The 12,822-nt window shown below is 39.6% G+C and overlaps 1 protein-coding gene across 11 annotated transcripts in view; it reads right to left on the bottom strand.

Moving 5' to 3' along the window:
• LOC126284563 (uncharacterized) overlaps positions 1–12,822 on the bottom strand; it is a 335,286-nt gene that overhangs the window by 232,800 nt on the left and 89,664 nt on the right. For 4 of the 11 annotated variants that reach the window (XR_007551508.1, XR_007551504.1, XR_007551503.1 and 1 more), the window contains exon 1: positions 1,795–1,845. The exons of 5 other annotated variants lie outside the window; for them this stretch is intronic. The gene's annotated coding sequence lies outside the window, so the exon portion shown is untranslated. Of the gene's footprint in view, positions 1–1,794; positions 1,846–12,822 lie in introns of those variants that run through there. 2 more of the 11 variants (XR_007551506.1, XR_007551507.1) reach the window with 2 other exon arrangements.

The raw sequence follows: 12,822 nt of genomic DNA, 5'->3' as shown, positions 1-12,822 counted from the left end.
CTTGTTGCAGAGGTTTTGTTGCAGAGACTTGCCATTTATTGCACATGGGCTTACATGTCAGCTAGATAAGGCCCCCCTGCATATGGCGAGACTTTCTGCTGCTTGCCTTCGTGCTTTCCAACACCTACCTTACCCAGCAAGGTCACCTTATCTCACCCCACATGAGGAAATTTGGAGCATTATTGGAAAAATCCGCCAAGCAAGTCGGTATTTTGAAGATCTAAAGCGCAATTTAGACAGCATTGCCAAAATATCCCTCCAACAATTCTATCAAACAATGTCGAAACTAATAACTGCTTACGTAAGCGTCAGAGGTGGACCAAAGCATAAAAGACTTGATCAATTTATGAAGCTTTTCCTCTTGAATATACTATCGAATTTTTTCTTAAGCTACAATCATATGTGTGGCTGTACACGCACTTTACTTCAACCGAGTTCCGTCCCATCCCTTCGTGGTATATCCCTCTTTGGCTTAGAGTATATTCGTAAAGTAATTCTGTTGCAGAGATTCTCGGTTTTGGGAGAAGTAGCAGTTAATTTCATAACAAATAACGTTTTTGTTCTAAATCAAGGCGAGAGGAATATGAAAACCTTTTATCTGTGGACGTGAGAACTAAAATTATTAGACACAATGGAAGAGTCACCAAAGATTTAGAGCCTGTATGGTAGCGCTGTTAGTACTCAGTAAAAAGCCCTCTCCGGTAAAGAAGCAGCACATGAGCTACACTGTCTCACGGTTTAGCTTCTGAACTGACTACCGCAGGAACGCCTGTAGACCTACGTGCCGAATGTAAGAACAATACCATACAGCTACCACAATCGCTCGTCGTCTCTTTGTGTCGCATTAAAATGGAACTAACTCTTCATTTAACGAAACTGGAACTAACACCTCATTTAACGAAACTGGAGTATAAACACACCCATTGAGCTCAAAACTAAAAAATTTCTATATTCATAAAGGGTATTTACGAAATATGAAGGCAGTTAATTTACTGTTTAGCTTGTGGAAATTTGTACGGTATCTATCTCATAAACGCTACATTAAATCACCACAATAAGTAATCCGTAGTTCAGCCAATATGTTTTAGAAGAAAATTCTTTTCTTGTCATCGAAACGATATGTAAGCACATCGTTCGTTGCATTACTGAGATTTAGTGACTGCAGTTCAAGGAACAGTCTCTTAGATGTTGGTCAAACGAACTCCACTTAATCAAATCTATAAACGGGAATGCTAGCGCAGCTCATAATATGTGAACATAGCAACTTCATGCTCCATTTCATTAAAAATGGCTGCTGATTTTGGGGCTTGCGGTTACGGACTGTTAATATTAATCTCCTTTCCCAGAGTTTATTTCTAGGTAATTAAGTGCACATAGTCTCACTTCGCTAAACGCGACGCTTGCCTCATTTATCATTTACTTTATCCTTTCTTTACACATCGGATATCATTAGAAAACGTAGGTCTATGGTTCCACCTGTAATATTTTCTGTCTAGCAGTATGACGCAGTTGAGTCCGACCTGTCCGACAGTATACAAGAACAAATGAATAAAGGCTTGTGTACTGGTGAACGTATGCAGTGCACTTCAGTGAAAGATGATGCATATAAAGAACGAATGGATGAACAGAGTGTCTCAAAGATTAGCAACAAGTAATTCGTTTTCAGCTGTTCGCCTCTTCGATATGTAGTTAGAGGTGAAACAACGTTATTGGTATATCTGTTACAAATTAAAAATGCGTGTAAGAGTCAACTATAAACGAAGTTACGTGGCTCTGTTCGGCGAACTGGCTTACCGACACAGGCGGTGACCACGACGATGACAATGAGTGTCTTGTGCATGGTGAATAGTAGCCAGGAGTCAGCAACTGCGCCTTTTATAGGCTAGTAAGCTTCCATTGTTACCTAAAGAGAAAGTCGTCAGATAAATACAAATTGTAGTGATAAAAGCTAGGAGGCCTTTGTACGTCACAGAAAATTATCCGTTGTTCACTAAAGTGGGTGATAATAGTAGTCCGACAAGTAAAAGGGAAATTTATTTACATGACTCTGGTTGAAGGAGGCGTGGCTACGAGAACGACCCAGTAAACGAAACGTTTACAAGATACGACGTCTGGTTACGTAAAGTTTTCATTTTTTTCATTTATTTATTTATATAATGCTTTAATTAAAGGAAATACTATCGACGGCTGTCGAGTAACATATACCAAATAAATTAATAAGAAATGCTACTGATCCCCCACGTTACACAGTACAGGTCGGAAGAACACTGTTGCAGAAGCGACGAAATAGGCATATCAACTTTGGAAGAACGCAAAACTTCCAAGAGTGGTGAAGTCTTACAGAAGCTAGAAATTTACCGCGAACTCGAATGACAAATGCTTTTAATAGTTTTCACAACGAAACTCAACCTATAAATGTGGCAGAAGATTCAAAGACATTATGGTCGTATATAAAGTACACAATCGGAAAGATGCAATGAATATCTTCACTGCACTATAACAATGGCAACGCTACTGACGACAGTGTCAGTAGAGTAGAGTTCCTAAAAGCGGCTTTACCCACTTTCCCCAAAGAAGACGAAGTAAATATCTCAGATTCGAATCAAGATCAGCTGCAATCATGAGTAACTTATAAGCAGATATAATTGGTGTAACACAGCAGCTTAAATCAATAATGGCAAAGCCTTGGGTGCATACTGTGTACCTCTCAGAGTATGCTGATAAAATATATTCATATTTATAGAAGCATACACAGCCGCTTGCTCGACGAATCATTCTTACCTAAACACTGGGATGTTGCACAACCCACACCAATATCCAAGAAACGAAATATCCTTAATCCGCTGAATTACAGACCCATATCGCAAAAGTCGATTTGCAGTAATACTTAGGAACATATACTCTGTTCGAAGATTATGAGTTACGTCAAAGCAAACAAGTTATTGACAAACTGAAGACGGCTTGTGAAACAGAACTACCAGTTTACTGTCAGGAAGTAATGAGCGCTATTGACGTGGTTGTCAAAGTGTTTCCGTAGCTATAGGTTTCCAGAAATTCCGTATTTTTAGGTTTCCTGGAAGTTACTGACGATGTTCTCCACGGTCAGAAGCTGCTTCTGTTCAAATTGCGTGACTGCAGGGAGTCGTCCCAGTTGTGTGACTGGATTCGTGATTTCCTGCGAGAAAGGTCACAGTTCGTAGTAATAGACGGAAAGTCATCAAGTAACACAGAAATAGTACCTGGCGTTCACCAAGAAGGGTTATAGGCACTCTGTTGTTCCTCGTCTACATGACCGATTTAGGAGACAATCGGAGTAGCACTCTTAGATTGTCGGAAGATGGAGCTTACCGTCTTATACGGTCATCAGATGAGCAACACAAATTCCAGTACAATTTGACCGAGGCATCTGTATGGTGTGAAAAGTGGCAATTGACTCTAAATAATTAAAAATGTGTAGTCGACCACGAGGCATCTGTATGGTGTGAAAAGTGGCAATTGACTCTAAATAATTAAAAATGTGTAGTCGACCACATGAGTACTACAAGAAATCGACTATGTTTCGGTTACACTAAAAATCACACAAATATAAAGGCTATAAACTCAACTACATACTTAGGGATATCTATTACGAATAACTTAAGTTGGTTCGATTACATAAATTATGTGGGTAAAATAAACCGAAGACCACGATTTATTGATAAAACACTTAATACGTGTGGCGGGGCCTTTAAAGAGACTGCGTACACTACGCTTGTCCGTGGTCTTCCGTAGTAGTCCTGTGCGGTGTAGGAGCCGTATCATATTGGTCCTACGGAGTACACTGAAAAATACAGAGAAGGTACCTCGTTTTGTATTGCCACGAAATAGCGAAGAGAGGGTCACGGATATGGTACTCGAACTGGTGCGGCAATCACTATACGAAATTCGTTTTCCACTGCGGCTGGATCTTGTCATGAAATTTCAATCACATACTTTCTCCTTAGAGTGTGGAGATTTTGGATTACGCCCACCTACATAGGGAGCAATGATCATCGTAATGAAAGATCAGAAATCAGAGGTCTCACAGAGAGAAGTACTGGTATCTATTTGTGTTCCCCGCAGGCTGTAACACAATGGCACGCAAGAGAAACAGAATGAAGGTGGTTCGTTGAACTCTGTGACAATCACTTCATTGTGAATTGCAGAGTAATGAAGCAAATGTGGCTGTATTTTCACAGACGTTAAGTGACTACCTATACCAACAGAGTGCACAGGAGAGAAAAAAGCTGTAAGCCCAGTTGACTCTAAACACCTGATTTGAAAGTGTTTCTTAGTTTAATAAAGGCTAAACGTATAAATACCGTCGAAGTGCTTCACTGGTTTATGTTTGTTGTTACAAGCTCAGTAATAAGTATTATGTAAAAGGCGAGATACTCACTTGATTGGTAAACTTCGATATTTATTTGTAGGTCAGGGTCTTTACCTCGCCTTCAAGTAAGATCCGGTTAATTAATCTTCTCTAGGAAGAACATCAGATCATATCATTAACCTCGATGCGAATTATATCCTCTGCCAGCATTTAACAGTTTTTTTTTTTCAGTGTGCACGAAATACGGTTTGCACAGTCCTCAAGGTATTACGTAACGAAATTCCTTCCAAATAATAATATAAACCCTTCAGTTGCCAATAAAACAATATACGTTGTAAACAAACTTATAACATTTCCTCCAGTTACCTACTGCGTCTCCATCGTAACAGTGTGAGTCTCACGTAACAGAGTGACTCTCGCGGAGAGGAAATGGCCCACTGAATTGTTTTTAACACTGAACAGTAAAAAGTATTGCACAAATCAGCCCCATTGAAATGATGTTTTTCGTCCCCGTGTCCTGCAAGGTACTGGGAAGCTGTTTTACAGACTCCGCCAACGTCTTAGAGGGTTTCACGAATTACGACTGCAGAGAAATTCTTCAGTAACTTCCGTCCACATATCTTCTGCAGCATCAATAACTTCTACCGGAGATATGAACATTGCTATAGCTACACAGACTCTTCAGCAGACTATATGTCTCAGAAGCTGTTTCACTCAGAGCACGACACACTTACGCGACACATAGGTGACCGTAGAATTACCTAAAAATATGAACCCTTTTTTCAAAAGCTTTCCTGAAGTCCTGTGTTTTCCGATTATGAGTTTCCACCCTTCACATCTGGAATGTGCACACAGAGGTGGGCATTCCAGAGCACACACTGGAGGCCTGTATCTCTCCAGCAAGCAGCCTTTTCTTCTCTGTGACAGAAAAAACAAAATGCTGTTGAAGTCTGCGCTTAAATCAAGTAGACTCGCTTCCCGAAACAGCTTTTGATCGGTTAATTTACCGTTATGAAATTTCAATACGGATTGAAAATGATATGAAACACAATTACTTATCAGCGTTTTCGGATAATTTATTTGTTTACAAATTAGATGAAACAAAGAATTTGTAAGAAAAAGTAATCACTGAATGTTTAGTCATACAAAGGGAGTACAGGAATTATTATTAGCAAATAGAAACTGTGATAACGGGTAAACGCAGGTGGGTGACCTCGACTCTGCCGTTACCACGCACTGGGGCACGTTTCAACTTTTGAAAAGATCGATTAATATGTTCCTCACCACGTACTGGATATCGAGAACATGCGCTTGTACATTAACTGTTGCCTTTTCCGGTCTCTGAATGGCCAGCACTCGAGAAATCCTGACGGGTAGCCGTGTCTTGGCAACTGGAGTGCGGAGGTGCTTGGAGAAAGACGTCCAGCACACACTCAGCGGTAGTATGTAAAACAAAGGTGTTACCTCACAGATCATATCATACTATTCAGTAATCTCACTGTAAATTAGTAGAACGATTTCAAGCGGTTAAAATAGTGAATTTATAGTTTGTAGTTATTAGTTGCCAATTCTCTCAGTTCGTAGCTTGTAAGCCATTATTTCTTAGTTTAGTTGGACATCATCAGTCGTGGCGGTCACATCATCCATTGTTTAGTGTGTATTTGTCTTTATACTTTCAAATGTTCGCTGTAACAAGATAAGGACAAACAGTCTTCTCAAACAGTCGTTTTATAAACATGGCTCAGTCTTTCGCATTACCGTCGCCATGCACAAACAACACTTGATAAGTGTCAGGCAAATTGCTTATGTAGAGCTGCCACACAAAAAGACCGGCCTACCTCAGACGGTGTGGACTTCCTTGTCAAACCTCTAGTTATTTGGTCAGAGAAGTTTACTTATTTGGGAAAATTGTGAAATTCTTTCTATAAGACGGGCAGGTGGAAATAAACTTTAAAAGCAATCTTCTCTGCAGTTATAAAGCAGTAGCCTTTCTGTATTTGTATCGGTTACACGAAACAGATTGCCTCATTTCTCTAGATGTAAGGAAATAAGGTGAGTGACAAGAAAAGTAAGGAGGAGCAAAACTAAATGTATCATGTTGAGCGGTTGTACGCCTTTATTCCAGTGACTGAAAAATCAAATGAAACGAATAATGATGCAGGAAGCCTACGCCCACTGTTGGTCCTTTGACAGTACGATGATATAGTAGCCCTGGCAGTGAAGGATGGAGGGCAGTCGGAAGAAATGTCACGGTTCATTTCTGCCATCCGTCGGCACTGCTATCACGCAAAATGACCGTGTTAGCGTAGTTATGGAGTCCAATAAGTCAACCGAGTATCTTCGGGCGAGAAAGCAAACTGTAAATCACCCTCTTAGCTAATTCAGATTACTGAGACTCGTATTCCTCAGAAAGTTTCATTAGCGACTGTGTTTGCTGCCTCTGAGTTGGATGTGAGGTTTGCAACTCTGCGTGGCATCCCGGCACCGATCCTAGCTACGAGAATACGATACACGTAGATTTGGTCTGGCCTTCGTGGCGCAATCAGGACGTTGAGACAATATTGTACATTGTGTGTTCTACTAATTACAACGGAGATGAGAGAACGTAGAGCCTGCTTCGTAGTTTCAGGTTTGGTTCCGGCGAAACAGAGAAGGAATTTTCACAGGGTTAACAGTCTGCCAAGGCAGCAAGACGATATGATATTGGTAATAAAGTTTAATTTTCATTCGACATATTTCTATGCTAAGTGTTTGACCAATTAACATATATACATGAGCTACGGTTAGTACCAACGTTTTACAGTTGAACCTTCCTCCACAATTCAGTTTTACATGACATGGGCTTTCCAGTATTAAGGAATAGCAACCTCAGAGACAAGGAAAATTGTTGCTATTTGTTCTGTCGTCTACTGAATCAATGGCCACTTGACCTTATTAAAAAACTCAATGGCCACTTAGCTAATGGTTGTATCATTGGCTCCTTGCCCTAACTCACAGGACACAAGTACTGTTCACTGACGTGTTCCGACTAGCAAATTAAAGTCGCTACAGTGATGGCTGAGACAAAGACAGACTGTCTCTTTTCTACACTCTTCAATGAAAGATATATAATACACCATAGAACTGTTACTCTTGTGTAAACTGTGTTTGCGTAGCACGGAGTAGTACTCTCTTCATGTTACAGAAGTAGCTGCTGTCGTCGAAGATTCTGCTGCCTTCGTTGACACTCTCCTTACTCCAATCCTAATGAATAGTCGATGACTCTATGAACGAAAACTACTTTTCTAAGTGACTTTGGTCCACTCCGAGGTAGTTGTCCATGGTACTAATCGTCATTTTTCTCGATCACTGCACATACTCATGATCGTTTTCAAGCGCATCTAGTAACCAAAATTGGATCACGGCTTTTTTTCTATCGTGAGTTTAGTCCCGATTCTCGTCTCATTTGACAGGTTGACAAGTGTTAGCCATGTGATGTACCCTTGACGGGCAAGCAAATTACTTATGAGAATCTGCATCTACATCTACCTGATTACTCTACTATTCACAGTAAGGTGTCAAGCAGAGGGTTCAATGAACCACCTTTAAGAAGTCTCCACCGTTCCACTCTCGAACGGTGCGCCGAAGAAACGAACACTTAAATTCATCTGTGCGGCTCCTGATTTCCCTTTTTTCATCGTGATGAACATTTCTCCTATATAGGTGGATGCCAACAGAATGTTTTCGCAATCGAAGGAAAAAAATGATGACACACATTTTTTGAGAACATCCCGTCGCAACGAAAAACACCTTTCTTTTAATGATTTCCACTCCAGTTCACTTGTCATGTCTGTGGCACTGTTGTTGTTGTTGTCTTCAGTCCTGAGACTGGTTTGATGCAGCTCTCTATGCTACTCTATCCTTTGCAGGCTTCTTGATCTCCCAGCATTTACTGCAAGCTACATCCTTCTGAATCTGCTTAGTGTATTCATCTCTTGGTCTCCCTCTATGATTTTTACCCTCCACGCTGACCTCCAATACTAAATTGGTGATCCCTTGATGCCTCAGAACATGTCCTACCAACCGAACCATTCTTCTGGTCAAGTTGTGCCACAAACTTCTCTTCTCCCCAATCCTATTCAATACTTCCTCATTAGTTACGTGATCTATCCACCTTATCTTCAGTATTCTTCTGTATCACCACATTTCGAAAGCTTCTATTCTCTTCTTGTCCATACTATTTACCGTCCATGTTTCACTTCCACACTTGGCTACACTCCATACAAATACTTTCTGAAACGACTTCCAGACACTTAAATCTATACTCCTTGTTAACAAATTTCTCTCCTTCAGAAACGCTTTCCTTGCCATTGACAGTCTACATTTTATATCCTCTCTACTTCGACCATCATCAGTTATTTTGCTCCCCAAATAGCAAAACTCCTTTACTACTTTGTCTCATTTCCTAATCTAATTCCCTCAGCATCACACGACTTAATTCGGCTGCATTCCATTATCCTCGTTTTGCTTTTGTTGATGTTCATCCTATATCCTCCTTTCAAGACACTATCCATTCCGTTCAACTGCCCTTATTAGTCCTTTGCTGTCCCTGACACAATTACAATGTCGTCGGCAAACCCTAATTTTTTATTTCTTCTCCATGGATTTTAATACCTACTTTTGTTCCCTTTACTGCTTGCTCAATATAGAGATTGAATAACATCGGGGAGTGGCTACAACCCTGTCTTACTCCCTTACCAACCACTGCTTCCCTTTCATGTCCCTCGACTCTTACAACCACCATCTGGTTTCTGTACAAATTGTAAATAGCCTTTCGCTCCCTGTTTTTTACCCCTGCCACCTTTAGAATTTGAAAGAGATTATTCCAGTCAACATTGTCAAAAGCTTTCTCTAAGTCTACATATGCTAGAAACGTAGGTTTGCCTTTCCTTAATCTTTCTTCTAAGACAAGTCGTAAGGTCAGTAGTGCCTCACGTGTTCCAGTATTTCTACGGAATCCAAACTGATCTTCCCCGACGTCGGCTTCTACTAGTTTTTCCATTCGTCTGTAAAGAATTCGTGTTAGTATTTTGCAGCTATGGCTTATTACACTGGTTGTTCGTTAATTTTCACATCTGTCGACACCAGCTGTCTTTGGGATAGGAATTATTATATTCTTCTTGAAGTCTGAGTGTATTTCACCTGGTTCATACATCTTGCTCGCCAGATGGTACAGTTTTGTCAGGACTGGCTCTCCCAAGGCCGTAAGTAGCACTATCTACGCTATTTTAGCCGATTTCTTGTATTACTGATTTGAATAACTTTACAATTTCCTTTGTTTAATGTCAATTGCCACTTCTGGCACTATACAGATAACTTATCTAAATGATTTTCGAATTCGTTTTGGTCATCTGATGTCTTTACAAGACGGTAAATGGCAGCATCATCAGCAAACAAGCTAATAGCGATACTCAGATTGTCTCCTATGTAGTTAATATTGATCGGGGATAACAGAGGGTATATAGCACATCCTTGGGGAACGCCGGAAATTAATTCTCTTTTACTCGATGACTTTCGTTGTACTACTACGAACTGTGATGTTTCTGACAGGAAATCACGAATCCAGTCGCCCAACTGACGCGATATTCCCTAGGTACACTGTTTGATTAGAAGACGCTTGCGAGGAACGGTGGCGAAAGCCATGTGGAAACCTTAAAATATGGAATCATTTTCACATCCCCTGTCGACAGTACTCATCATTTTCTCAGTATAAAGAGCTTGTTATGTTACACAAGAACGATGCCTTCGGAATCCGTTCTAGGTGTCAATAAATCGTTTTCTTCGATGTACTTCAAAACTTTCGAATACAGTATGTGTTCCTAAACCCTCTTACAAATTGACATTAGTTATCTGTGCCTGTAATTTAGCGGATTACTCCTATTTCCCTTTTGGGTATTGGTGTGATTTCAGCAATTTTCCAGTCTTTAGGTACGGAACTTTCTGTGAGCGAGCACATGTATATAACTGCTAAATATAGAGCTATTGTATCAGCGTACTCTGAAAGTAACGTGACTGGTATACAATCTGGACAGGAGGCTTATCTTCGTTATGTGATATAAGCTGCTTTGCTTCACCGGGGATACCTACTTCTATGTTTCACATCTTCGAAGTTGTTCTTTATTGGAATTCAGGAATATTTACTTCGTATTCTTTGGTGCAGGAGTTTCGGAAAGGCGTGTTTAATAACTCTCCTTTAGTGGTAGTGTCATTAGTGGCTTCAAAGTTGTTATTGCGCAGCGAAGGTATTGACTGCATCTTGCCACTGGTGTGCTTTATGTATGACCAGAACGTATTTGGGTTTTCTGCCAGATCGAGAGACAGAGTTTCGTTGTGGAAATCATTAAAAGCATCTCGCAATGAAGTACGGGCTATATTTCGAACTTTTGAAAAACATTGCCAATCTTGGGGACTATGTGTTCTTTTAAATTTGGCATGATTTTTTTCGTTCCTCCTGTAACAGGGATCTTACTTGTTTTGTGTAGCATGGAGGTCCCGTACCAGCACTTATTACTTTATGCCGTATATATCTCTCAACAGCCTTCGATGCTATATCTTTGAAATCATTCCACATTTTTTTTACGCTAACATGATCAGATCGGAGAATGTGGAGACTGCCTCTTCAAGAGGTATTAAGAGCATTTTTATCAGCTTTTATAAATAGATGTACTTTTGGTTTCCTTCTGATGGTTGTGTGTGTTACGATGTTCAGCCTATCAGCAACTGCCTTGTGGTCGCTAATCCCTGTATTCGTCGTGATACTCCCAATTAATCCGGGATTATTTGCTGCTAAGAGGTCCAGTTGGCTCATGAACTACTTGTTGAAAATAGTTTTCTGAGAAAGCATTCAGTACAATTTAGGATGACGCTTTATGCCTGGCTCCGGCTTTATATGTATAATTTTTCCAGCATATCGATTGTAGATGTAAGTCACCACAAATTGAACTGTTCAGCACTATATGTTCCGAGTAGGGTGATCGATAAAACGATCCAATTAATAATTTAGTCCGACACACTACTTCGCAGGAAATATCTACTTCATTTTCAGTACAAGGTAAACAGCTTCTGACATTAATAAATACTCCATCACAACTGTATTTATGCTATCCTTTCTGAACACTGTTATATCATTTGAAAAAAATTCTGCTAAACTTATTTCCGGCTTCAGCCAGCTTTCCGAACTTATAACTATTAAAGCCTCAGTCCTATCTATTAGGGCTTGGAACTCTGGTTCTTTCCCAACTGTTATGAAAATTCACAATTACAACACCGATCGTTTCTGCAACTACCTTTCTGTGTTTTAACCTGCCCCCGTTTAGAAGGACGCCCTTTCTGTGGTTTCTTGAGACCCTCTAACCTAAAAATTTGCTTCTGAAGGCGTTCTCGTTTACAATTACAGTAGAACCCTTCTAATCCGTCACCTTCGGGACCGGGACTATGGTCGGAACGAGAAAAAGGTCGGATTATCCGAAAAATCTAACATTTATCACAAAATGTATAAAAAGACATTTAGTACAAAAAATTAAACTATTTAAGAACTAAAAGATGTCTACAGTAATATAAAAAATGTTTTTACACAGTGTTAAACAGTATATTAACTAAAAAATTTCTACACAATTATAATATGTATTGGTTTTAAAAGGAAAAACGACAAAAATTACAGTACTGTACTGTACATAACGTATACTGTAAACTAAAAAATATTTATAGCACTGTATATAAAATAATTTTTACAAAGAAATAAGCTACTGTATGTATAAACTAAGAAATGATTATACTTTATACATTGTTTTTACAGCGAAAACGAAAACAAATAACTTGTAAAAAAGTCAGGGATACATTTTTGACGAGTTTTCCAATGATCAATCCAGCCTTCACTGGTAGAAAATTTACTTTCGAATTCCAGTTTTTTGTGCAAAACTATCGCTTTTTCTTTGAGAATTGGCTCTGATATTGGATTTCCTTTCCTTCTTTCTTTCTTGACAAAACCACATCCACAATGCGTTATCAAGCAGTTCAAGTTTAGGATTTTTAAATGTTTTGCGATTCTTCAGAGTATTTTCACCATCAATCGTAACTGTACAGAAGTCAATGTCTTCACGATTCTTCCTCCAATCCTTAATTGTCGTAACACCTACAGTCAGTTTCTTTGCAATTTTTGAGCGACTCTCCTTCGTCCAGTCTTTGTAGCATGGCTAATTTTTCATTTAGTGAAAGAGTTACGAGTTTACTTTCGAATCCAGACATGTTAGAAAACAAACAACTGTACACACAGTGAATCTACTGTAATAAGTACGGTAGAGAACACGGAATAAAGCAAATAACGAAGGTTTTTAATCCCAACAATGGATAAAACTGCACAATAAAGTACAGTATAACAATGTGCACAGTGATAGACACCGCAACAATGGCCCGACAGGCGTCCATTCACTGACAAG

The sequence above is a fragment of the Schistocerca gregaria genome, chromosome 8, assembly GCF_023897955.1.
Source record: "Schistocerca gregaria isolate iqSchGreg1 chromosome 8, iqSchGreg1.2, whole genome shotgun sequence".
Classification (NCBI taxonomy): domain Eukaryota; kingdom Metazoa; phylum Arthropoda; class Insecta; order Orthoptera; family Acrididae; genus Schistocerca; species Schistocerca gregaria.
This window is presented reverse-complemented; position numbering and strand designations above follow the sequence as displayed.